Source organism: Panthera uncia, chromosome F2 (assembly GCF_023721935.1).
Source record: "Panthera uncia isolate 11264 chromosome F2, Puncia_PCG_1.0, whole genome shotgun sequence".
NCBI lineage: Eukaryota > Metazoa > Chordata > Mammalia > Carnivora > Felidae > Panthera > Panthera uncia.
Window position 1 is genome coordinate 62,402,523 of NC_064812.1, and position 27,318 is coordinate 62,429,840.

General features: G+C 43.5%; 1 protein-coding gene across 2 annotated transcripts in view; it reads left to right on the plus strand.

Moving 5' to 3' along the window:
- The first annotated feature begins 4,847 nt into the window (after positions 1-4,847).
- SLCO5A1 (solute carrier organic anion transporter family member 5A1) overlaps positions 4,848-27,318 on the plus strand; it is a 301,315-nt gene continuing 278,844 nt past the window's right edge. For both annotated transcript variants that reach the window (XM_049633302.1, XM_049633301.1), the window contains exon 1: positions 4,848-4,916. The gene's annotated coding sequence lies outside the window, so the exon portion shown is untranslated. The remainder of the gene's footprint in view (positions 4,917-27,318) is intronic.

Here is a 27,318-nt window from a genome sequence, read left to right on the forward strand (position 1 = left end):
TTAAGTTCCGTGTTTTTTTTTTTTTTTTTTTAATGTTTATTTATTTTTGAGAGAGAGAGAGACACAGACGGACAGAGCATGAGAGGGGAGGGGCAGAGAGAGAGAGAGGGAGGGAGACACAGAATCCGAAGCAGGCTCCAGGCTCCGGGCTGTCAGCACAGAGCTGGACGACGTGGGGCTCAAACCCACAAACCATGAGACCAGGACCTGAGCTGAAGTCAGATCCTTAAGCGACTGAGCCACCCAGGTGCCCCTGGTACGTTTTTTTAGTAATCTCTTCACCTGACGTGGGGCAGGAGCTCACGACCCCAAGATCAAGAATGGCATGCACTTCCAACTAAGCCAGCCAGGAGCCTCTGCCCTGACTGAATGACTGATTCATTCATTCATTCATTCATTCACTTACTTACTTTAATTTACATTTTGAGAGAGAGAGAGAGAGTGCACGTATGGACAGGGGAGAGTGGCAGATGGGAGAGAGAAAGAAAGGACTGAGAAAGAGAGAATTTTAAGCAGGCTCCATGTTGAACATGGAGCCCAACATGGGACTTAGGCCTGGGGTCATGACCTCAGCCAAAATCAAGAATCAGGCACTCAGCCAACCGAGCCACTGAGGCGCCCCTGCCCTGACATTTTTTTTTTTAATTTAATTTTTTATTTTTTAGAATTTACATCCAAATTAGTTAGCATATAGCACAACAGTGATTTCAGGAGTAGATTCCTTCGTGCTCCTTACCCATTTAGACCATCCCCGCCCCCCCACAACCCCTCCAGTAACCCTCAGTTTGTTCTCCATATTTATGAGTGGCTTATGTTTTGTCCCCTCCCTGTTTTTATATTATTTTTGTTTCCCTTCCCTTGTGTTCATCTGTTTTGTCTCTTAAAGTCCGCACGTGAGTGAGGTCATATGATTTTTGTCTTTCTCTGACTAATTTCACTTAGCATAATACCCTCCAGTTCCATCCCCGTAGTTGCAAATGGCAAGATTTTATTCTTTTTGATTGCCGAGTAAGACTACATTGTCTATATATACCACATCTTCTTTATCCATTTAACCATGCATGGACATTTGGGCTCTTTCCATCCTTTGGCTGTTGTTGACAGTGTTGCTATAAACATGGGGGTGCATGTGTCCCTTTGAAACAGCACACCTGTACCCCTTGGATAAATGCCTAGTAGTGCAATTGCTGGGTCGTAGGGTAGTTCTATTTTTAATTTCCTGAGGAACCTCCATACTGTTTTCCAGAGTGGCTGCACCAGCTTGCATTCCCACCAACAATGCAAAAGAGATCCTCTTTCTCCGCATCCTCGCCAACATCTGTTGTTGCCTGAGTTGTTAATGTTAGCCATTCTGACAGGTGTGAGGTGGTATCTCATTGTGGTTTTGATTTGTATTTGCCTGATGATGAGTGATGGTGAGCATTTTTTCATGTGTTGATTGGCCATCTGGATGTCTTCTTTGGAGAAATGTCTGTTCATGTCTTTTGCCCATTTCTTCACTGGATTATTTGTTTTTTGGGTGTCGAGTTTTATAAGTTCTTATTAGATTTTGGATACTAACCCTTTATCTGATATGTCATTTGCAAATATCTTCTCCCATTCTGTCGGTTGCCTTTTAGTTTTGCTGATTGTTTCCTTCACTGTGCAGAAGCTTTTTATTTTGATGAGGTCCCATTAGTTCATTTTTGCTTTTGTTTCCCTTGCCTGTGGAGACGTGTTGAATAAGAAGTTGCTGTGGCCAAGATCAAAGAGGTTTTTGCCTGCTTTCTCCTCTAGGATTTTGATGGCTTCCAGTCTTACATTGAGGTCTTTCATCCATTTTGAGTTTATTTTTGTGTATGGTGTAAGAAAGTGGTCCAGGTTCATTCTTCTGCATGTTGCTGTCCAGTTTACCCAGCACCGCTTGCTGAAGAGACTCTTTATTCCATCGGATATTCTTTCCTGCTTTGTCAAAGATTAGTTGGCCATACATTTGTGGTTCCATTTCTGGGTTCTCTGTTCTGTTCCATTGATCTGAGTGTCTGCTCTTGTGCCAGTACCATACTGTCTTGATGATTACAGCTTTGTAGTATAGCTTGAAGTCTGGGATTGTGATGCCTCCTGCTTTGGTTTTCTTTTTCAAGATCGCTTTGGCTATTCGGGGTCTTTTCTGGTTCCATACAAATTTTAGGATTATTTGTTGTAGCTCTGTGAAGAATGCTGGTGTTATTTTGATAGGGACCTGCCCTGACATTTTTTAATGGGTATCTGGGTGGTTCAGTCAGTTAAGTGTCTGACTCTTGGTTTCTGCTCATGTCATGATCTCACAGTCTGTGGGTTCAAGCCCCACATTGGGCTCTGTGCTAACAGCATGGAGCCTACCTGGGATTCTTTCTCCCCTCTCTCTGCCCCTCCCCTGCTTGCTCTCTCTCTCAGTTTCTCTCAACATAAATAAACAAATAAAAATAATTTAAACACAGCATACATTATATTGGAAGCAAAGCCTACATTTCTATTCTACTTCCCACCCTTCCCTACCCCCACTCAGTCCATTATTTTGTAAGCAGAGTACTAGCCTTGCAATACTGCAATACTGCCAAAATATACCTATTTTTACGTATCGAGGAACCTACCTCCTATTTTCTGATGGGAAGATGGTATAATAATTAAAAGCATAGGGGCATCTGGCTCAATCAGTTAAACATTTGACTTCCCCTCAGGTCTCGATCTCATGGTTTGTGAGTCCAAGCCCCTCATTGGGCTCTCTACTGTTATCACAAAGCCCACTTCAGATCCTCTGTCCTCCCTCTCTGCCCCTCCCTGCCTCTCTCAAAAACAAATAAGCGTGGGGCGCCTGGGTGGCTCAGTCGGTTGAATGTCCGACTTCGGCCCAGGTCAGGATCTCGCGGTCCGCGAGTTCGAGCCCTGCGTCGGGCTCTGGACTGGTGGCTCAGAGCCTGGAGCCTGCTTCCGATTCTGTGTCTCCCTCTCTCTCTGCCCCTCCCCCGTTCATGCTCTGTCTCTCTCTGTCTCAAAAATAAATAAACGTTAAAAAAAAAATAAGCGTTAAAAAAAAAAGTGAAAAAAATAATTAAAAACATAGACATTAGAGGGGCGCCTGGGTGGCTCAGTGGGTTAAGCATCTGACTTCAGCTCAGGTCACGATCTCGTGGTCCGTGTGTTCAAGCCCCGCGTCAGGCTCTGGGCTGATGGCTCAGAGCCTGGAGCCTGCTTCCGATTCTGTGTCTCCCTCTCTCTCTGCCCCTGCCCCTGCCCCTCCCCCTGAAAAATAAATAAACGTTAAAAAAAAAAAAATTAAAAAAAAACATAGACATTAGAGACCGATACAATTAACTGTATGATTTGGGGCAGCAGACTTCTCTGAGCTCAATTTTGTAAAATGAGGATAATAATTCCTATCACACAGGCTTTTCGTGTGGATTAAATAAGATATTTTGTAAGTACTCAGAACAATATCTGGTTCAAATATAGTAGTGTCTTTGTCACTAACTGCATGATTGATACTATTTAAGTACTTTTTGAAAATGAGGTAATAGTTCATGTTTATTTTTATTTTTTGAATGTTTATTTATTTTGAGAGAGAGAGTGAGCGAACAGGGGAGGGGGAGAACAGGTGGGGCTCAATCAGCATTAAGAGTCGGACGTTAACCAACTGAGCCACCCAGGCACCCTGGGTTATAGTTTAGTTTTAAAGATTTACACACTCTAACTAAAATTTTACCGTCAAAAAGTAGTATTTTGGGGCACCTGGCTGGCTCAGTCTGTGGAGCATGCGACTCAGGTTCTCAGGGTTGTGGGTTTGAGCCCCACATTGGGTACAGAAATTACTTAAAAATGAAATCTTTAAAAAAATGAAAAAGGTAATGTTTTATACGCCAGGTCCTGTTCTAAATACTTGATGGTGGGTTCATTATCATCCCTGTTGTCCAGATGAGGAACTTGAAGCACAGAGAGAAAAAGCAGTTTGCCCAAGTGTGGTGAGAGCTCTGACTCTTACACAGGCAATGCCACTGCAGATTTCAATGTTTAAATTTTTTGAATAGGTAGGAATAGGAAAATAAAATATATATGTGAGTAATAAAAATATACAATTAGGGGTGCCTGGGTGGCTCAGTCGGTTAGGTGTCCAACTTCAGATTCTGCTTCAGATTCTGTCTCCCTCTCTCTGCCTTTCCCCTACTTGTGCTCTCTCTCTCTCTCAAATAAGTAAATAAATTTAAAAAAGGAAGGAGAAAGGAAGAAAATGCAAGGTGGTATGTATCTAGATCCCTGTCTTATGAAGGCTCAGCCACAGGCACTTTTCTAGGAAGGCTATACAACAACACTGTGTTTTAGAAAATATCTCAGAAGGTGAAATGGAGAGGATCTCAATCTGTGCCTATGGGAAGTTAACTTCTGCGCCCCTTGGCCCCTTGGACAACCACTGAGGAAGCCCTGCAGCCTGATGCTTCAGACGAGTCTGGAAATTGTGAAAGGAGCCAGTGAGTTTGGTGGCCAAGGACTCCAGGGTCGGGCATGAGCCAGGTGAACCAAGGCGGCATGAAAAGAGGTGTCCGGTAGACCAGCTGGGAGATTTATGCTGTCTGATGGTGAAGAAGTTATTTAACCTCTTTTTGTTCACTTTCCATACCTTGAAATTAGGAATAATATCAGCCTTTTAGGACCACTGTGGAAATGAAATAAAACAATGATTATAGTGATGATAGATGACATACGGTAAAAGCATCTAACATTTCCTGAACATATCCTATGTATGCTCCAGGCATGGTGCTAAGCACTGTGCATTAACTGCCTTATAGAATCAAAACAATAATCTTATGAGGTCATATTTTTGTTTTCATCCACAGATGAGGAAACGAAGGTTAAAAAGGGTTGCACAGCTAGTGAGTGGCAGAGCCCAGATGTGAATTCTAAGTGTGAGTGACTAATGACTGTAAATACGTAATTAGTACGTCGTCTCACATTTGTTAATTCATTCGTTCATTCATTCTTTCACCAAATGTTTTTTGAAAACCTTCGCTGTGTCACATGTGTTCCGGGTGGGTGGTATATGTGAGTGTCAAAACCCAAACCCTTGCGCCCATGAAGCTTAAATTCTAGTGGTGGGGAGTGGGGGAGACATTCACTGGAGAATAGACATGGTAAAAAGGGAAATGTGTTATGTCAGAAAGCAAGTGCTTTGGAGGTTAAGCAAGGTTGGGAAGACTAGGGTTACAGACAGGTGGTAATTTGACCTAAGGCGGTCAGGGCAGGCCTCAAGGTAAGGGAGTCATGGGTGGGTATCTGGGGAGGAGCCTTCCAGTCTGAGGAGCAGGTGCACTAAGTCTTAAGAGCACAATGTGTCTGTGACAGAGGGACAGCAAGGGGGCGGGCTGGTGGGAGCAGAGGCAGGGAGAATGATAGGATAGAGGAGTGGGGGTGAGGAATGTGAGGTGGCGGACCATACAGTCTTGGAGGGCCTTGGAGGCCATCAGAAGGGCTGAGCTTGCACTGTGAGCGATGCAGGGCACACTGTAATGCTATATAATGTAAAAGCACTTGTTGCCTCAAAGCATTCATGACAATTGCAATCTTCTCATGGTCTTCCGGCCTCACACAGCACTGAATCTGCTCTTGCTAAAATCATTAATAAACTCCTAATTGGCAAATGTGCATACACCTTTAAAATCTTATCAGCTCTGTTGCATTTGGCTTCTACCTGACATTCTGACAAAGCATATGTCCTTATGTATTTAAGATCCTATAGGGGCGCCTGGGTGGCGCAGTCGGTTAAGCGTCCGACTTCAGCCAGGTCACGATCTCGCGGTCGGTCCGTGAGTTCGAGCCCCGCGTCAGGCTCTGGGCTGATGGCTCGGAGCCTGGAGCCTGTTTCCGATTCTGTGTCTCCCTCTCTCTCTCTGCCCCTCCCCCGTTCATGCTCTGTCTCTCTCTGTCCCAAAAATAAAAAAATAAAAAAACGTTGAAAAAAAAATTAAAAAAAAAAAAAAAAAGATCCTATATATAATAGCTTAAATGCAAAATGACCATAAGCTGTATCCCTGTGTTGAACATTTTAAAATGTGTGATTAGAGTCAGATTGTGAAACATTGCATAGGTAGAGACTTTGCAGATCAAAACAGCGATCTTGACCCCAGGTATGGCGTGTTCAAACTTTGTATTAACTGTGGCTTTAGGGAAATTAGTAAATAGTTTGAGTTTTATTTTCCTCATCTTCAAAAGATTATTGTGAGTGGCTTATTGTTATACCTATTCTGCAGATGGGCAAACAAGTCCAGATAGATTGAGGAACCCACTTCCTATTCCCCATCTGAGCAAAGACAAAAATTCATCCATACCTGTGAAAACTGAGGAGCCTGGCGGTCACCCGGGCTTCTATAGAGCACCATCCCAGCTCTGCAAAGGGGGGCTAAGGCAAGCTCATGGGACCAGAATTCTCTTTCAAAATGACTTGTGATTCACTCTAACTTACAGATAAAAGCACCGTTGAAGCCCAGAGGTCTACAACTCTAGAAAATCATGGGTATAATCATTTTCCTGTGGCCTAGAAAATGGAAAAGCAGATGTAACCAAAGATTAATCTTGGCTATTTAAAATATAATGGCATATATTAATATCTATAAAACTTCTAGTATTGACCAATACATCTTTCTGGTGCCTTCTTAAATATAGTCCCTGGTGCATCCTTAAGATACTAGTAAAATTTACATTAATGTAACTAGAGTGACAGATTTTAAGTTATGAAGGTGTTATGAATTGGGGGAAAGCAGAAATTACTGAAGAAAATAAAAGCTGACACATAAATAAAATCAAGATCTGGTTATTTGGGGGAAAAACATAGCAAATAGAGAAAACTGACCAAGATAAAAATAAAAAGAAATGCCAATTAGAAAAACATTAGGAGTAAGAAATAAATCCTGGGGCACCTGGGTGGCTCAGTCGGTTGGGCATCTGACTTCAGCTCAGGTCATGAGCTCACAGTCCGTGAGTTCAAGCCCTGCATCCGGCCCTGTGCTGACAGCACAGAGCCTGGAGCCTGCTTCAGATTCTGTGTCTCCCTCTCTCTCTCTGCCCCTCTCCTGCTCATGCTCTGTCTCTGTTTCAAAAATAAGTAAAAACAGGGGCGCCTGGGTGGCTCAGTCGGTTAAGCGTCCAACTTCAACTCAGGTCACCATCTTGTGGTCTGTGAGTTTGAGCCCCACATCGGGCTCTGGGCTGATGGCTCAGAGCCTGGAGCCTGCTTCGGATTCTGTGTCTCCCTCTCTCTCGGACCCTCCCCCGTTCATGCTCTGTCTCTCTCTGTCTCAAAAATAAATAAACGTTAAAAAAAATTTAAAAAAGATAAGTAAAAACATTAAAAGAAATTTAAAAAAAAGAAAGAAATCCTGAAAAGGATTTTTTTCACAAACTCTGAAAAGATGAAAAAATGAATAAATCTGAAAATATGTACCATTGAATATAAAAATATTCTTTGAGTATATTCTATGAATATATAAATTACCAAAGCTGTTTTAAGAAGTGGATGAAAACTTGAATAGGTCAATAACTTCAGAAGAAACTGAACATGTTGCCAAAGATCTATTTCTTAAAAAGTCATGAGGTTTTACAGGTGTTGTGTGTCTGTGCAACCTTTAAGGCACAGATGATTCCTGTCATTTATATGGTTTTCAGGAGCACCTGGGTGGCTCAGTTGGTTAAGCATCCGACTTCAGCTCAGGTCGTGAGCTTGCAGCCTGTGGGTTTGAGCCCTGTGTCGGGCTCTGTGCTGATGGCTGGGAGCCTGGAGTCTGCTTTGGATTCTATGTCTCCCTCTGTCTGCTCCTCTCCTCCTGGCACTGACTCTCTCTCAAAAATAAATAAATATTAAAAATAAATAAATACATAAAATGGTTCCAAATCATAAGAAAGGTTGGAAAAGTTCCCAAAGTCCTGAGAGAAAAGACATAAATGGTAGTCTAGAAGTTCGATACTTGTCCGGATCTGGTTAGAAAATATTAGCATCATCTATACATCACTGAGTTTCCTAAGGAACCAGAGCCGGCACAATTTTATCATGGTGGCACGGGCAAAAATGTGGCAGAGTGTTCAGTTTGCACTACCCACGTAAAAAGCAGTCCTTAGCACAAGATGTGGCAGGAGATGAAGCCAACCTCCCCCATCCTGGGGGCTCTGCTCCCCTTCCTGGATCACGTGCCTGCAAGAACTTCCTTTTTTGCAAAGAGTGCGGGGAAGCGCCACGCATCTTGATCTGAAATCCTCAAATTAACACTTGATGGAAGTGGTACAGTTTCTTTCTTCCCTCCTGCTTACTATCTTTCTTCACTCTCATTTTTTAAAAAACTTGTAGACCACACTTTATTTTCACACTTTTTAATTTTATTTATTGTATTGTATTTAAGTTTATTTATTTTTGAGAGAGAGAGTGTATGAGCGAGGGAGGGGCAGAGAGAGGGGGAGACAGAGAATCCCAGTCAGGCTGTGCACTGTCAGAGCAAAGCCCAATTGGGGGCCCGGACCCCATGAGAACCTGAGATCCTGACCTGAGCCGAAACTAGGAGTCAGACACGCGACTGACTGAGCCACTCAGGTGCCCCATATTTTCACACTTTATTTTAAAAGTTATACTCCTGGGGCGCCTGGGTGGCTCAGTCGGTTAAGCGTCCGACTTCAGCTCAGGTCACGATCTCGCGGTCTGTGAGTTCGAGCCCTGCGTCAGGCTCTGGGCTGATGGCTCAGAGCCTGGAGCCTGCTTCCGATTCTGTGTCTCCCTCTCTCTCTGCCCCTCCCCCGTTCATGCTCTGTCTCTCTCTGTCTCAAAAATAAATAAACGTTAAAAAAAAATTAAAAAAAAAAAGTTATACTCCTTTCATTATTGAACAAAGCATCTGTGCGTATGTTTAGGATTTATTTTTCTCGATCAAAGAATGTTTTCATTTTGGACTCTAAGTTCAGAATCTACATAGTTTGTATTCACTGCAGCAGCATGAAATTTTTTTTATTGTGATAAAACACACATAACATAAAATGTATTATTTGAATCATTTTTATTATTACTTTAATTGTGGCAAAATACACATAACATAAAATTTAGCATCTTAACTCATTTTAAGTGTGCAGTTCAGTGGCTTGAAGTACATTTACACTGTGGTGCATCTAATACCAGGATTCATCTCTAGAACTTTTTTCTCTTGCAAAACTGTAACTTTGTATTCATCAAGCAATAACTTCCTATTCAATCGCCCCCCTAGCCCCGGCAACCACCATTCCACTTTCTTTCTCTATGAGTTGACTACTCTAGGTACCTCATGTAAATGGAATCATACAGTATTTATTGTTTTGTAACTGGCTTATTTCACTTTGTATAACATCCTCAAGGGCCATCCTTCTTCTAGCACGTGTCAAAATTTCATTCCTTGTTAAGGCTGGATGATATTCCATCGTATGTATATACCATATTCTGCTTCACAGACACTTGGGTTTTTCCACCTTCTGGCTGTTGTAAATAATTATGCCATGAACATGGGTATACACATATCTTCTTGAGACCTTGTTTTTAAATCTTTTGGGTGATTGTAACCATTTTTAAAAATTAATTATTTAATTATTTAATTTACATCCAAGTTAGTTAGCATATAGTGCAATAATGATTTCAGGAATAGAATCCAATGACTCATCCCCTCCATAGAACACTCAGCGCTCATCCCAACAAATGTCCTCCCCAATGCCTCTTGCCCATTTAGCCATCCCCCCATCCACAACCCATCCGGCAACCCTCAGTTCTCTATATTTAAGAGTCTCTTATGTTTTGTCCCCCTCCCTGTTTTTGTATTATTTTTGCTTCCCTTCCGTTATGTTCATCTGCTTTGTATTTTAAGTTCCACGTGAGTGAAGTCATATGATATTTGTTTTTCTCTGACTAATTTCGCTTAGCATAATACCCTCCAGTTCCATCCACATAGTTCCAAATGGCAAGATTTCATTCTTTTTGATTGCCAAGTAATACTCCATCGTATATATATACCACATCTTCTTTATCCATCCATCCGTCGATGGACATTTGGGCTCTTTCCATACTTTGGCTATTGTCGATAGCACTGCTATAAACATTGGGGTGCGTGTGCCCCTTCTCACTGTAGCCATTTTTAAGTATACCTACTCAGTGGCACTAAGTACATTCAGATTTTGTGCAAGCATCACCACCATTCTGCTCCATAAATTTTTCGTCTTCCTCCTAACATTTTTTTAAGGTATTCATTTATTTATCTATCTATCTATCTATCTATCTGTCTACCCAACTAGGGCTCAAACTCATGACCTGACATGAAGAGTCACCTGCTCCTCCAACTAGCCAGCCACGCACCCCCTACTTGGCATTTTTAATGAACACCAATTCTAGGCCAAGCAGGTGATGCTGGAGACAAACGATGAGCAAGATAAAATTGCCCCCAGACTCTCAAAACACTGGCAGGAAAACATTTCATTTCAAAGCTACAGCTTTTCCGTTTTGGCAAAGGATGGGCTTGAATTCATCTTTTGGCCTGAGAGTTTCGTGGTTTGGATAAATCACCTGAATCGAGTGCATACAGACACATTATTCAAAAGTGTAAATTGCCTTGGCCATAATGTAAATGACTGTTTTCAGTCCTTATCTGTGGGTTGGTTACCTTCTCACTCCCGCCCCTTTAAAAAAATCTCTCCCCTTCTCAACTCGGTGGATTCTCCACGGTCCTCCCATCCTCATGGCCCCTGTTTTAAATTTTTTTTTTTTTTTTTACCGTTTATTTATTTTTGAGACAGAGAGAGACAGAGCATGAACGGGGGAGGGTCAGAGAGAGAGGGAGACACAGCATGTGAAACAGGCTCCAGGCTCTGAGCAGTCAGCACAGAGCCCGACTCGGGGCTTGAACTCACGGACCGCGAGATGGTGACCTGAGCCAAAGCCGGACGCTCAACCGACTGAGCCACCCAGGCGCCCCTCATGGCCCCTGTTTTAAATGTTGTATGGCCCCCAAGCTTTTCTCTTCTCTGCCTGTCTGCACAGTCTCTAGAGATCTCACTCACCCCCTCGACTTCGAATACCACATTTATGCATTTGGTTCCCAAACCTACCTTTCCAGTCTAGACTGCCTATTAGCTCTTTTTCATCTGCATGTCCCGCAGGCACATCAAGGCTAGAAGGGCCCACAGTGTCCATCACCCCATCTCAAGTCACAGCACCCGCCTACCCGGATGCCAAGTTGGAAATAAAGGGCTCATTCTTGATCCCTACCTTCCACTCCCTTGGACACAATGTCTGCTCCCCCCAGTTCTATCTTCTGTATCCTTTAAACTGGCCCACTTGTCTCCACCGTACTGCCAACACATAGTCTGAACCCCTCTGCGTTCTCCTGTTGTTGGGATAGCTTCTGGATCGATAACCCTCCCCCCACTCCCTTCTCACACAGCAGCCTGACCTTTGAAAAGCACAAACCAGATTTTGACACTCCACTGCTTAGAGCCCTTCAGTGGCATTCCCGTTGTTCTTAGGAAAAGTCCAGTTGCTTTAATACGTGCACAGAGCCCAGCCTGATCTGGCTCCTGCTGGCCTTTGTAGCCTCACGTGGAGCCCTGTCTCCTTTCCTGTGACTCTGTGATCCAGGTACACTGCTCATTTCCCATGTATTCCCTCTTCCCTGGGGCTGAACGGTCTCCTCCCTTCCATCGCCTCCACTCTCTTTGCCAAGTCAACTTAGTTTTAGTTTTCAGCTTACATGCCTCTTCCTCCAGGAAGCCTTCCCTGCCACTCCCACTTCCCCTCCACACAAAGGTTGGGTCACTCCTTACATTGTTTATTGTATATGGCATGGAGAAGGCATGAATTAGCAGGATGTGTGCGGGGCAAACTGAGAAGCCTGCTGTTGCTGGCAATGCAAAGGGCAGGGTGGCAGTGGGAACAGAAGGGCCTGTAGCGGCTGTGATGGGAAGACCTGAGAAGACAGAAGAGTGATGGGCGTGGGCTTTGGGAAGAGACAGACATGGGTTAGAACGGTGACTTAGCCACTCTCATTAGGAAAGTGATATTTATTTATTTTTAGGGAAGTGATTTGAGGCAAGTTATCCATTTTCTCTACGCTTTAGTATTTTAGATTTAACATGAGGCTTAAACGAAGTGATGGTTTAGAAAGGATGCAGGGGGTTAGGACAAGTTGCCAATGCTCTCGGGCCTTTTGGGGGATCAGGTCTGGCTTGAGGCTGGCTGTGTGGATTTGGGAGCTGTCAGCATATGGGCGAAAGTTAAAATCAGAAGGAAGCTGAGGCTGCCAAGGGGGTGTGTGGAGAGGAATGTGTAAGAGAGGATGGGCTTGGACGCTGGGGAGCCCCAGCATCTACACAGGGGGCACCAAGCCCCGCCTGGCACACAGCAGGCACCCAGTACACTTCATTTGTAGACCTGTGGACGAAATGACTAGATTCTTCTGATGGAATCTTAGTCCTTTTCACTTATTTCCCCAAATTCTGGCCTTTTGGCAAAAGAAGACATTTCCCAGTAGCCCAGTGGATGGGAGATTTATGCGTCTTTCTTGAAGGAGTTAGCAGTTCTCTGGATTGATAGCTCATCTATGGATGGACTCCTAGCCAGAGGCAGGAATAAGGGGAGAGCTCAAATGTCTAGCTTTCCTTCTGTTATTCCACAGGGAGCAGATATCTCAGGCTGTGACTCCTGACAGCCAATTCCAGGATGCCAGGCGCCTGCATGAGCTCATGCAGTCCTCAAGCTGTGCCTTGGTGACAGGCATTGTTATGACTTCCATTAAAAAGAAAAGGCAGAGGGGCACCTGGGTGGCTCAGTCAGTTAAGCGTCCCACTCTATCTTGGCTCAGGTGACGTTCTCAGAGTTCTGTTCCTGAGATCGGGTCCCGAGTCAGGCTCTGCACTGACAGTATGGAGCCTGCTTGGGATTCTCTCTCTCCTCCTCTCTCTGCCCCTCCCCCACTCTTTCTCAAACTCTCTCCCTTTCTCAAAATAAATAAATAAGCTTAAAAAAGAAAAAGAAAAGGCAAATCACAATTTTTGCTTGTTCCTTATATCTTTATAATTCAAGGGGTGCCTGGGTGGTTCAGTCGGTTAAGTGTCAGACTCTTGATTTCATCTCGGGTCATGATCTCACGTTGGTGAGATCGAGCCCCACCCAGCTCTGTGCTGACAGCATGGAGGCTGCTTGGGATTCTTTCTTTCCCTCTCTCTCTCTCTCTCTGCCCCATTCCCCACTGGTAATCTCCCTCTCTCTCAAAATAATTAAACATTTGAAAAAATATTTATTTAAGTAATCTCTACACCCACCGTGGGGCTTGAACTCATGACCCCAAGATCAAGAATCACATGCTTTCTGGACTGAGCTAGCCAGGCACACTTATTCCTTAAACTTTAGGATTTCATGTGATTTGGGGGAAAATTGAAGGGTTGAAGTTAGACCAGGCTTTGAAAGTGATGGAGGGAAGTAGAATTGAGACCAAGGCATGAAACTATCATTGTGGGGATGTCATTTTTGTACAGATCTCTGTAACTGGGAGAAGATGGGTTTAAATCAGTCGTATTTTTTTTTTTTAAGTTTATTTATTTTGAGAGCGGGGAGGGGTAGAGAAAGAGAGAGGGAGAGATTGAGAATCCCAAGAAGGCTCTGTGAGAACCCAGACAAAACTCAAACTCACAAACCGTGAAGTCATGACCTGAGCCGAAATCAAGAGTCCGATGTTTAACCAACCAAGCCACCCAGGTGCCCTGAAATCAGTTGTATTTCTAAAGTGGTTTTCAAAGTGGGGTTCCTGGACCTGGGGAAATGTAAATTCTCTAGCCCCACCCAGACTACTGAATCAGACACTCTGGCTGTGGGGCCAATAATGTGTGTTTTTATAAGCCCTTCAGGTGATTCCGAGATCTAGAACTATATTCTCCAGTACTGTAGTCATTAACTACATGTGGCTAATGAGCACTTGAAATGTAGCTAGTCTGAATTTACATGTGCTGTAAGTGTAAAATACACACCAGATTTCAAAAGTTTCATCTGGAAAAAGAAAGCACAAAGGGCTGGCTCAGGCGGTAGGGTGTGCAACTCTTGATCTCAGGGTTGTAAGTTTGAGCCCCACGTGGGTATAGAGATCACTTAAAAATAAAATCTTTAAAAAAAAAAAAGCACAATATCTTGTCTATTGTTGGATGAACGGATAAAGAAAATATGGAGGATTATATATACCCCCCCCCACACACACAGTAGAATATTATTCAGCCATGAAGAGAAGGAAATCTTGCCATTTGTGACAATATGGAAGGACCTTGAGGGCATTATGATGAGTGAAATTAGAGAAAGACAAATACTGTATGATCTCACTTATATGTGGAATCTAATAAGGCTGACCTCAGAAACAGAGTAGAATGGTGGCTGCCAAGGGCTGGGGGTGAGGAAATGGGAAGATGTTGGTCAAGGATGCAAACTTGCGCTTTTAACCTGAATAAATTCTGGCGATCTAATGTACAGCATGATGAGTTCTTGACGCTGTTTTATTATTTTCTTGAAAGTTGCTAAGAAAATAGATCTTACTTGTTCTCAACTCACACACATAAAGATGATGGGATGGAGGCATTAACTAACATTATTGTGGGGACCGCTGGCTGCCTCAGTTGGTTAAGTGTCTGACTTCAACTCAGGTCATGATCTCATGGTTTGTGAGTTTGAGCCCCGAATTGGGCTCTGTACACCTGGAATCTGCTTCACATTCTGTGTCTCCCTCTCTTTCTGACCCTCCCCTGCCCCCCCAAAAGTAAAACAAAGAACCCTAACATTATTGTGGTAAGCATTTCACAATATATACATGTATTAAATCATCACACTGTACACCTTAAACTTACAGTGTTATATGTCGATTATATCTCAATAAAGCTGGAGGGTGGAAAGCACAGTATCTCATTAACAATTTTATATTGGTTACACATTACAAGAACATTTTTGATGGTTTGGATTATAAAACATATGCTATCAAAATTAATTTCACTTGCTAATTTTTAAATTTTTGAATGTGGCTACTGGAAAATTTAAAATACTTCAATTGGATAATGCTGGCTTAGAATATTGGAACATTCCCTCAGTGGTAAGGAACTCCATTCAGAGTTTGGGTTTAGGGGAGAGGAGTTTCTTGTTACCTCTTTTGTCGGTCATCATCACCATCACCATCATCACATTCTTTCTCTGGCCATGGGCAACACTTCCCTGATGTCCTGAATAATGGAGGTCCTGTGTTGTTAAATGCAAGGTCCCCAAACAGTATGGTCACATAGGACTGTGTCAGCAAGGAAGATGGCTGTGATTGGAGAGTGCGCGGTCTTCATAGACTATTAGTATATTCCTGTATTCCAATCTGGCTGCATGAAAAAGTAAGATTAAAAAAGAATAATAAAAAGATGGTTAAAAACCAGTAAGTTCTCTGTCTTGAAATAAAATTGCCTCCTTAGTTTGCCCTTGCACAGTTTAGCATCAGTGCCTTATTGATCAGAATTAGGAAGTTAATAAGGTTTGGGCTAATTAATCAGATGGGTAGGGACTGGAACTGCACTGCAAGGCTTAATCAAGTCATCAAAGCTCTCAAGCCATGAAGAAGGTAATTAAAAGAAAAAGATGCCTGTTATATAGTAACAGGAGACCGGGAGAGGACAAGAGCAAGATAGAGAACCTCCATTTTCTTTTGTACATTTCCCTGGTATAAATCAGACCCAATGACCAGGGCACGTTGCTCAGCTTCCTATCAGAGAATTAAGTTGAATGAATTTATAAATCACCTCATTGGCTAATTTACTTGCCCTAGACCAAATGTCAATGAAACTATACTTATTTATAACAAGTTTTTTCTTTGCCAAGTTCCAGGGAGCTGAGTTCTTTAGGATAGTCCACAGTTGTCATTAATGACTGCAGCAATTGTGATTTACAAGCAACAAATAGTTTGGTTGTTGATTATTCAACAGATCCTGAGTACCTGTACTTGCAAACATTGTGCCAGGTGCTACTGTGGTTCTATACACTGTAGAGAGCTATTTATTCAAGTAAGTTTTGCTGTATGGCAAATGGTGGAGATTCTTGGGGAATCTTTTCTAACCCCTGGGGTCTCCCTCAGTCTGTCCCCACACACCGCCTCCCTCAAAGCACTTACGAAACTTAAGTGGGAAAAGAATCAGGACAGTGTTGGTGGGGGGAGCTGGGGGCGGGGGAGAGGGGGAAGAGGTGGAGGGGAGGAGGAAGCCTGGAAGTAAGGGCAGACATTGTCGGATGCCATTGTGTGGGGAGTGGACTCTCTTGGCATGGAAAGATAAATTCTAAAGGAACTGAGGTTTGCAGCCATTCAGACTTACAGCTTCCTGAAGGTGTCAGCAAGGTACTGCTATATTTTGGGCGCGAACCCCGGGACCCTAAGAGAAGAGTCCATTGTGTTTATGAACCAGAAAACCTAGTGTCCTTGTCAAGAGCCTCACGGTGGAGTGGGGAGAGCAGAAGCCAGATCCGAGATGGAGGGGGTGCAGGCCTCCTCTCTCCTCTTCCCTTCCTCTCCTGACATTCTCTTTTCCCTCCTCTCCCTTTCAGGACCTCTTGTGTCTGTGTGGGCCAGTTGAGCAAATTAACATCTGAATGTTCCCTCTTTTTCCTACCCCAGTCAAATCTCTGGTTCTTTGAGTTTCTCTAGTCTGCAATGCAATTTCTTCACATTAGCTAGGAGAAAATTCGGAAAGTAAATAAATAAAAGGAATGAGGGAGTTCTATCCTTAACAGGTTTTTTTTGTTTTGTTTTGTTTTGTTTTTTTATAATTAAGTAAGCTCCACGGCCAACATGGGGCTTGAACTCAGGACCCTGAGATCAAGAGCCTTATGCTCAGGGGTACCAGCTGAGACAGCCTGGTGCCCCTATCCTTGCCAGAGTTCAAAGTGTTATGTAAAACTTCAGTAAGGGAAACAGTATGGTATACTGATCAAGAATATAGGGGTGCCTGGGTGGCTCAGTCGGTTAAGCATCCGACTCCGGCTCAGGTCATGATCTCACACTCCATGAGTTTGAGCCCCGCATCGGGCTCTATGCTGGCAGCTCAGAGCCTGGAGCCTGCTTCAGATTCTGTGTCTTCCTCTCTCTCTGCCTCTCCCCTGCTCATGCTCTGTCTCAAAAATAAATAAAAACACTAAAAAAAAAAATTAAAAAAAAAAGAATATATAGATCAATGAAACACTACAGGGAGTACAGAAATACAGCAAAATTCATTTGAGAATTTAGTATGGTATAGGACAAAGGGGACATTTCAAGTCACTGAGGTAAAAAACAACTTAGTCAATAAATGATGTGGAGGTAACTAGCTTTCTCACCTCAAAATGAAATTCCAGATGAAGACGAGCATATGCAAGGGTGATAATTACTAATTTATTTGTAATAGAAAAAGATGGGAAATAACCCAAAATCTATTGTAGGGTTAAATGATTTCTGGTAACTCAGGAATATTGGGCTGCCTGAAAAGGAAAAGGGTATGTTGATCAAATAATTTCAAGATGCTATATGTGGAAAAGAGTGTGCAAAACCACATGTAATCTACACATATACACGTATGCCTGTGTGTGCAAGGAAATATTCTAGACGGATACTGAAGAAACTAGGAGTGGTAGAGATAAATTCCACCCCACCAACCTCACCTGGAGGCTTTCTTTATGCATAGCCATCTTTTTTTTTTTTAAGTTGATTTATTTTTTGAGAGAGAGAGAGAGAGAGGGAGAGCACAAGCAGGGGAGGGGCAGAGAGAGTGGGAGACTCAAACTCACAAACTTTAATAAATTAATTACTTTTATTATTTGTTTTAACTCAGTAAGCAACATGCCCAACGTGGGGCTTGAACTCACAACCCCAAGGTCAAGAGTCGCATGTTCTACCAACCAAGACAGCCAGGCGCTCCCAAATTAATTTTAAAAAGCCTAGTTTAAAAAAGCTGTGAAAGAGGCTCAGTGCTTTCTAGTGACTTTTGGAGCAGTTTCAAAGTAGTGATGAGATTTGGGGGTGAAGAGGGGCGCCTGGCTGGCTCAGTTGGTAGAGCATGCTATTCTCGATCTCAGGGTGCTTGAGGTCAAGCTCCATGTTTGACACAGAGCTTACTTAAGAAAATAAAAAGACTTGGGGGTGAGGATAAAACCAGAGTTTGGGTCCCCGCCTAAGCCTAAATCCTTGACAAGCTGTGTGGCTTATGAGCAAATATCCTTCCTGAGTACAACTTTTCTTTAATGGGAATAATAACCCCTGATGTTTAGGTTTATTTTTGAAGGTCAAATGAATTAATACATATGTACAATTCATAGCATAATGCCCTACTCTTCATATGCGTGAATGAACATTCCCCCCATTTTAAATAACTTCTTATGTCAAGGACCTGCCTCCCTCTCTACCCCATTTCAGAGATTTTTGTCAAACGTGGCTGTGAACTTTAGCTTCCGAAATCAGAAAACAAAATATTGGCATCTCTGGAGCTGGGTGGCCCAGTTCCTTTTTCTCAATCTTCCCGTACCTCTCCTGCCTTTACTTTCTTCCTGGTCCAGCTCAGATTTCCCGGATTTCCAATCACTCCCCTGCCAATGCCCTCTGCCCTTTCTCCTTTTGTCACATTCCCTAGGCAAAACCAAACACTGGGGGGGCGTTCCAGGTCTGCCTTCCCCAAGCCTCTGTCTCCAACCTCACGTGAACCCTGACACGGCCTGGCCATTCTCTTTGCCCCATGAGCTTGCTTTCCCGCTCATCACAATTTTTATTTCAAACCTCCCCTCTCCTAAAACTTCTGGGCCTTTTCATGCCATCAGCAAATGTGCCCTATCTCCAATTTCACAGAGAAAATGGAAGCCCGCAGAAGGGAATGCCTTCAAATTCTGGCCTGTCCCATGCTTAAATTACATTCTGCATGCACTCTGCCCTCCTACTCTCAGGACTAAAGGGAAATGTGTCCATTACTCCATCAAAAATGAATCCCAGACTCTGGATTAGATTTCTCCCTGCCTGCCTTCCTCCTCAGAATCAATGACTTCTCCCTCCTTCCCTTAACTCAAAACATTCTCCTGTGTCCCTATCTCAAGCAACAACAAGGACAATAACATTATCACCATTATTATCGATAACCTCCTCACCACCGCCAATTCTAAATCCTTCCTCTAAAACACACACAAAACAGACTCCAAGCTCTCCCTAGAATATCGCGTTTCTCCAGCTATCACCACCTCTCCCTTCCCTTTCATAACCAAATGTTCTGGAAGAATTTTGTACATTCACTCTCCCTACCTCCATACCTCCCACCTCTCTCCCTCCCCTCTGGCTTCTGCTCCCTCCTCTTCACTCAGAAGTTCTTGATAAGGATGCAGAGTTGTTCTGGTTGATAAAATGGACTCTTTCTCTGGACACCTGGGTGGCTCAGTCAGCTGAGTGTCCACTCTTGATTTTGGCTCAGGTCATGATCTCACAGTGAGTTCTAGCCCCACATCAGGCTCTGTGCTGTCAGTGCAGAGCCTGCTTGAGATGCTCTGTCTCCCTCTCTCCCTGCCCTTTCCCTGCTTATGCTCTCTCTTTCTCAAAAATAAATAAACATTTAAAGTAATAATAAAAAGATGGCTTTTCTCTCAATAGTGTTTGTGTCTGTACACAGAACACTTACATGATCGTGCCTTGACTGCAGAAGCGATCTTCTCATTTTCTTCATATCACTCTGACAGGCTTCCCCTTTATCAGCCTCAGTCCCTTGGTCTTTCACTGGAATGTTGGCATTCATGGCACTCTGCCTTCCCCCCACCCCTGTTCCTGCTGTACACACTCATCAAGGACAGTCTCGTCAAGCTCTATGACTTCAAACACTATTTGCTGATGATTCTCTCATCTCTACCTTCAGCCCAAATCTCTCTTGAATTTCAGAACCGTATGTACATCTGGCCACTCATTCATTAAGTAAGTTTTTCATTGGGCAGTTACTATGTGTTTGGGAAGAACAAAGTCAAACAAGGTTTGACTCTACTGTTTCTCCTTTAAAGTATGTGTTCGGGGCGCCTGGGTGGCGCAGTCGGTTAAGCGTCCGACTTCAGCCAGGTCACGATCTCGCGGTCTGTGAGTTCGAGCCCCGCGTCAGGCTCTGGGCTGATGGCTCGGAGCCTGGAGCCTGTTTCAGATTCTGTGTCTCCCTCTCTCTCTGCCCCTCCCCCGTTCATGCTCTGTCTCTCTCTGTCCCAAAAATAAATAAAAAACGTTGAAAAAAAAAATTTTAAAGTATGTGTTCAACAATTTAATAATATTTCCAATTAAGTCTCTCATTTTTCTTGTGGGATCTCGATTTGGGCACCACCAATGTGCAAAACCATCTATTCTGACAGATCCAAACCAAAGTCTTGGTGTGGGCATGACTCTTCATCTACCTCCTTCATAAATTAATCAGTTGCCAAGCTCTATTTCACCTCTTGAATCTTAGCCTCTTTCTTTCTTTCTTCCTTTTTTTAAGGTTTTTATTTTTATTCTTGAGAGAAAGAGAGAGAGAGAGAGAGTAAGCTGGGGAGGGGCAGAGAGACAGGAGGACAGAGAATTCGACGCAGGCTTTGCACTGCCAGCAGCAAGCCTGATGGGAGGCTCGAACCCACAAACCGTGAGATCATGACCTGAGCCGAAATCTGACACGAAAATGACTGAGCCACCCAGGTGCCCCCCTCTCTCTATTAAATATCTCTTGAGTTGTGAAACTTTCCATTTCTTACATTTCATGGTCGCTTCCATAATATGGGCCACATCACCACTAGCTGTTCATTCTGCCTCTAGTTTTGTGCCCTTCCAGTCTATCCTCCCCTTGGCAGGCTGAATGACCCTTCTAAAATGCAAACCTGATCATGCTCCCTCTCACATTTTAACCTTCAGTGGCTCCCAGCTTCTCTCAGAATAAAAGTTACACTCCTAATCATACCGTGACTTAGAAATTCTCCCAAGATCTGGGAGCTACTTATCTCTCCAAACTCACATCTCTCTACTCCTGCACCACCTGAATGGATGTGTCATGCCTTCTTTTTATCCCTATTTTACACACATATTCTTTCTCCCTATAACCCTGCCCTGTCCTCCTCTTTGCTCCACTCCAGGTAATTCCCACTCAGCCTTCAGGTCTTAGCATAGACAATGTTTTCTGGGAAATCTTTCCTACTACCCTAAGTCTGAGTTCAGGTAATTAAAAGAGGCAGAATGGCATGATTAGGAACTTGGGGCCCCTGGCGGGCTTAGTGGGAAGAGCATGCAACTCTTAATCTAGGGGTTGTGAGTTTGAGCCCCACGTTGGGTATAGAGATTGCTAAAATAAACAAATAAACTTTTAAAAAAAGAAGGAACATGGACTCTAATTATGATTGGGTTTGAGTCCTGGCTTTGTTGCTGCCTGTGTGACCTTAATCGAGTGACCTAACCTCTCTGCACCTCAGTTCCTCATTGGCAAAATGGGACCAGTGATATTACCTTCCTCACAGGGTTATTATGAGGGTTAAGTGAGTAATTTCTAAAGCACTTTAAAGGTACCCATCAGAGTAAATGCTATGTGAATATTAGCTATTATTTCCTGTATGTCCCAACCATGAGAATTAAAACACATTCTTGTTCATTGTTACTTTGCAAGTCTGTATTCCACACTATGAGCTGGGGCCACGTCCATCTTGTTTTCTGTTGTTCTCTCTAGCACTTAGCTCAGAGAATACCAACATTAATTAAGCAGGCTTCTAAGCACTGAATACATATTAATGTATCTAATACATATTTTCATCACAAGGTAGCCACTATTGTCTCCTTTTATAGGTGAGGAAACTATGACACAGAAAGTGAAGCAATTTGCTCATCTTGGCCACAGACTTAATAAGGCAGGGCCAGGATTTTACCTTATTCTGCCCACTTCCCAAACCCATGTTCTTAACCACTACCCTCTACTGTGTCGAAGGTACCACACACAAATTGATATTATCGACTGACTGGCTGGCTGAATTTCTGTAGGAGTGTTCTTACCGAGCTTCTCGTATCTCACTGCCCCCACCCCCACCCCCAACTTGGGCTAGTCGTCTAGGATAAGAATAAAAACTAGCCAGCACTGTACCCTCCATTTCATGGTTCCTGTTTCTCAAATAATTCTCTATCGACTTGGTTGGGTTGATGCAGCCAGACGTCCAATCAAGAGTCAACAATGGAGAAAGCTCTTACATACAGAGAAAATGGTTTTGTTGGAGATTAAGTTGTAAATATGAAATACAAACCTCTCTTTTCTCTTCTAGTCTCTTGTTCTATGAAGGGCAATCATAATTTCTAAGTCTTAGTGGTAGAGTAGATTTTGCATTTAGATTCAACCACATTTAAGTTTGTTTTGAATTGATAATAAAAAACTATAAAATACAATTGTAGGCTGATTATGTAAATTTTTTTGCAAATTTCAAACTTGGAGAAAATTTTCAAGAAATGTACAAAGAACTCCCATATCCCCTTGACCAATAAGATTCACTAATTCATATTTAAAAATCACTAAGATTTTTTTTCCACACCTTTTTATTAGAAATGGTGCTTGCTAGCTAGCATATGATATACAATAACATTTAATTACTTACAGAGTGCATATTTAATACATTACCTTTTTTTAATGTCAGTTTTTCATGATTGTTTATAAGAACCTTTATTTCCACATATTCTTTCACACGAAAAATTCTGAAAAATATTTCCCCCAAATGTCCTCTTTTGAATTTTTCACAAGAAATATTAAAAATAGAAAAGGGAGGGGATGTGTCTGGGTGGCTCAGTGGGTTAAACATCTGACTCTTGATCTCAGCTCAGGCCACGATCTCTCGGTTTATGAGTTTGAGCCCCATGTTGGGCTGTGCACTGAGGGCATGGGGCTTGCTTGAGATTCTGTCTCTCCCTCTCTGCCCCTCCCCAGCTCATTCTCTCTCTGTCTCTCTCTCTCTCTCTCTCTCTCTCTCTCTCTCTCTCTCTCTCATTTTCTCAAAATAAATAAATAAACCTAAAAAAAGTAAAACAAAAAGAAATATTAAAATGAGCAGCATCGTTTCCTGGACCTTCATCTCGGTGTGATTTCCTGAAAGCATTATGTTGTTCTAGCACTGGCTTTTCTAGGAAAATTAAAGTATTGATTCAACTACTCCTTTGCAGTAGTTCATTAGTCACTCTCTTACTATTCTTACTCTATTGATATAATGGAAAGTGAATGACTTTTGAAGTCAGACAAACTTGCAATTGAACTATGACTGTTGCTTACTAGTGACATAAAGACTTGGAGTCCTTGGAGTCCTTACGTGGTAAAGTAGCTGATCAAATGATTCCTACAAGGATTAAACAAGATCATCTAGGCAAAGTGCCCAGTACCTCACAGTGTAGCAGGATTCTCGCACGGAGAGACAGGACACTGAGGCTCTTCTTTGCAGGAAGCAGCTTTATTTGTGCCGGCACGGGCTCAGCGGGGTGTAGCCTTTTATGGAATTTCTACTTCTTTGTCTCCCATATATGGTGACACATATAGTCTGATTAGACACAGTCCAAGTGACAGTCATGTCAGAGTTATGCATATGTGTATAGGAGTTGATTGGGCCAAGTCAGGTGTTGCCTTCTTTTGTTCTGAGAAGGCCTCCACCACATTCCTTAGGGAGGGGCTCTACCACATTCCCCCCTTTGATGCTCAGACCCCCTATTTTGGGTCAAAGAGCCTCATCTTGGTTTAGAGGTTTATAGTTCCATAACATGATCACATGCATGGCTGTTTTTCTTTCGACCATTGCCTCAATGAGGCTGGAGACAGACTGTATAACCAGGGGAACTAGACAAGATAGGATTAAGCAAGCTCCCAAAATTAAGAGAATAATACCTATGAGGGTTTAGAATCCTCCAAGAGTTGAAAACCATCCTCCAAATAATTCCCCAGGGTCCCAACATTTCCAGGTCTGGACTGGGACACCAGCAACCTTTCTCATTCGATCTGTGATCTCCTCTGTGACTTTTCCTTCATCTATCTGTAGGCAGCAGCTGCTTGGGTTAAACTTTCTACAGCCTCTGCCTTCAGAAGCAAGCAAGTAATCTAAGACCAAGTGATTTTGATAGATAGCATTGTGCATTTTGGTTTGCTGCTTGGCTAGTAAGTTAAGAGCTCTGGCAGTTCCATTGGTTATAATCTCTACACCTGCTTGCAGCCTGATTATGTGGTTTAGCACGTAAATGGGAGTGCGGTAGCCCCAGGACCCATCCAGGTGGTAGGGCCATAATATGGATTCTGTGCTCGGGAGGCCATTCATCATCTTTCCAGTTGCCAATTTGTAGGGCATGTCATTTCCTTTGAGTCTCCCGTCCCCATACACTTGGACTCCCAAATGTTCCCCTCTGGCAAGTGGGAGCAGGAAGAAAGATGGACCAATAGTTCCCAGCACACATGACCTTGACCATGCTGAGGGAAGTACTGTACAGGCTGTCCTTCCACATATCCAGTATAGTTCACCTGGGGCCTGCCATTTTGATGGATGTGTCAATATTGTGCCAGACCTCTTGGAGATGAGAGAAGTTAGACAAGGGCTGGGGATCTGGCTCAAGGTGATCTGGGGACCCCCACCATTGGGTTTCCCGGGTGGTTGAGTTATAAAATCTTTGGCCTGGGCACGTTAAGTTTCCAACAGGGATGGTGAACTTTCTTCTCCATTGGGCAAGGCAGTTTTTCCCAATAATTGAGATTTTGAGGAGCCAAATCCCAGTAGTAGGACTAGGGTATTCTGTTCCATTATAAGGTTCATGAGGATCTAATTCTCTAGCCTCCCATGGCCTTTGATCCCCCATGTTGGTTCCCCTGCATACATTACAGGAAGAGACCTTTAGAGTCTGGGCTATAGTCTCTGGTAGGGCTAGAAACAGAGTTTTCATTGTGGCAGAAACAGGAGGAGGGCCCTTTTCCATTTCTTCATAAAAGGAATCAAAGACCTGTTGGGTAGTGGCTTATGTGTAACAGTAACTCTCTTAAACTACAACACAGTTCCTGGGTCTGTGCCCTGCCCATAGGTAAGTATACCAATCCGGTGGTCTGTTTTCCATTGAGTCTCCTGGGTCAAGGATGGTAAAATTAATGGGGTTACAGCTTCCCTATCGGCAGTTTGACTCAACCACACCCTTTGGGAGGAGTGCTGTTTTGTCTTTAGTCTGCCAGGTGGGCCATGTGACACAGCTCCAACAAGGACAGAAGAATTCAGGTGCCTGAGGCCAGGAACCACATGTGCCAGACCCCTGACACATGTATTTATTATTGAGTCGGTATTCTTGTTCCCATGTCTGACCTCCACATGGCAAACCATATGGCAATGTGTCACCTGTGGCTGTACTTACATCAAAGAATATAGACACCAGCTGGTTTGGATTGGTAATTTGAGTTTTGTTAATTAGGCCATACCGATGGTTCCTGTCTTGGGGGGACTCTGGACCTCTAGCCATTCCTCCGTTGAGTGCAGTGGGTGGAAACAAGTGTATTGACTCTCCCGTTGGCAGATGGAATAGGTGGTCTTATTGGGTCTGCAGGTCCCCAGGACCTCTCCCTGGCAAGAGAAGTGGGTATGGTATAGTAAGGTCCAAGTGACTCCCTGGCCTGACCTGGTTATGCGAATATATGGGTCACATAATGAGGAATCTAGGTCTGCAGAAGGGGTCCAGATGAGAAGTAACCAATACCAACAAAGCATCCTATCCACAAAAGGAAGGTGAGTGCTGACAGAAACCTCTCACCACACTCCCAGTCTGGATTGGTGGCCTGGGCCAATCCTATGGCCAGAAGTGGAGCAAGGATCACAATAATAGTGAGAAACAAGGGTGACAGTGCATCACAGTAAGGAAACATATTGAAAATAAGGACAGTCTTCTGTTGCACCGGACCATCAAGTCCTCAAGCTTCTGCCATGCGTGAATTAGTCAGCTTCCGGAGTGACTAAAGCAGGGCTGCAGTCTCCTGGAGCCTCTGGAGATGCAGATTGCTTCTTCCATATGGTCAGCTTGCACGGCATTGATGGATCAGGAATGCACTCCCAGTTTCAAGATGCTGGCTTCACTCTGCCGTGATGAATGCAGGGGCCCACCTTGGCTACCTTTACTGCAGTAGAGGTGGACAAAATGACAATGAGTGGGCCCCTCCAGAGGGGTTTTAGAGGTTGGACATTCCACTCCTTTCCCCACACAGCATCTCCTGGTTTAAAGGGGTGAGCGTCTGTGGTCAGACTCACAGGACATTGCTCCCTAACCCTGTGGTGTAAGGTGGTTAGGGTAGAGCCAAGAGCCCTCATCTGTTGCCTTAGGGTTAGGTTGTCTATCTCATTTAGATCCCCTCTTATGCCCTTGATAATGGGGGGAGGGCACCCATAAAGGATTTCATAAGGGGAGAACCCTGTCTGCTTCCTCAGCCTCCCACCTGCAGCTGCAGTCTGCCCCCCAGAAGGTCCCTTATCTCTCCCTGCCTAATGTTAACCCTTTCCCTATTCATTTCTCCCCTGGAACAGGGCCTGTAACTGCCATTAGGGAACAGGGATGGTGACCATTCTGGCTTCTTCTAGCTGATAAGGGATGGTGTGGGGGTACAGTTTATCCAAGGGTCGGTCAAGTGGCCCACGGTATGGTTCTACAGGAAGGCTGGCAGGCATGAGGAGGCACAAACATTGGCAGACACAAGGAGGAAAATACAAAGTGAAGACTATACTGACCAACAAGATGGCATCTCAAGACAACGTCCCCAGTTCCCAAACCCATTACACAATCCAGGAGAGACCCTGACTTTGTCCAGTTACGCAAGTTGGACAAATGTCATCTATCAGTTCTAAGACTGTGAGAATTATCAGTTATACTGAAACAATACATGTCTGGGACTGTCTCATAGCCCAGTTGGTAGAGGAGCAGGAAGTAATCGATGGTGGCTCAATTCTCCAAAACTCCAGCCCTAACTTTATTTAATTTTTTTATTTAAAGCATCTAATGCTTGTGAGGTATTTAGAGTTTTGCTGAATATAAGCAGACAGTTTGCTTTATTTTGAGGTGTAAAACTTTTTTAAGACCTGGGAGTCCTACCAGAGAAAGAGTCAAGGTAGCTGTTTACCATTATTAATTTGTAAATTTTTAGGTAAGCTGAACTTGGGTATTATTGATAAAGCTTTTATTACTTCTTGTGCCTTCTCTGTTTTTTGTTTGTTTGTTTGTTTGTTTGTTTGTCTTAGGGGAAGGCCTCTACCCATTAGTGAAAGTATCAACCCATACCAACAGATGTTGGCATTCC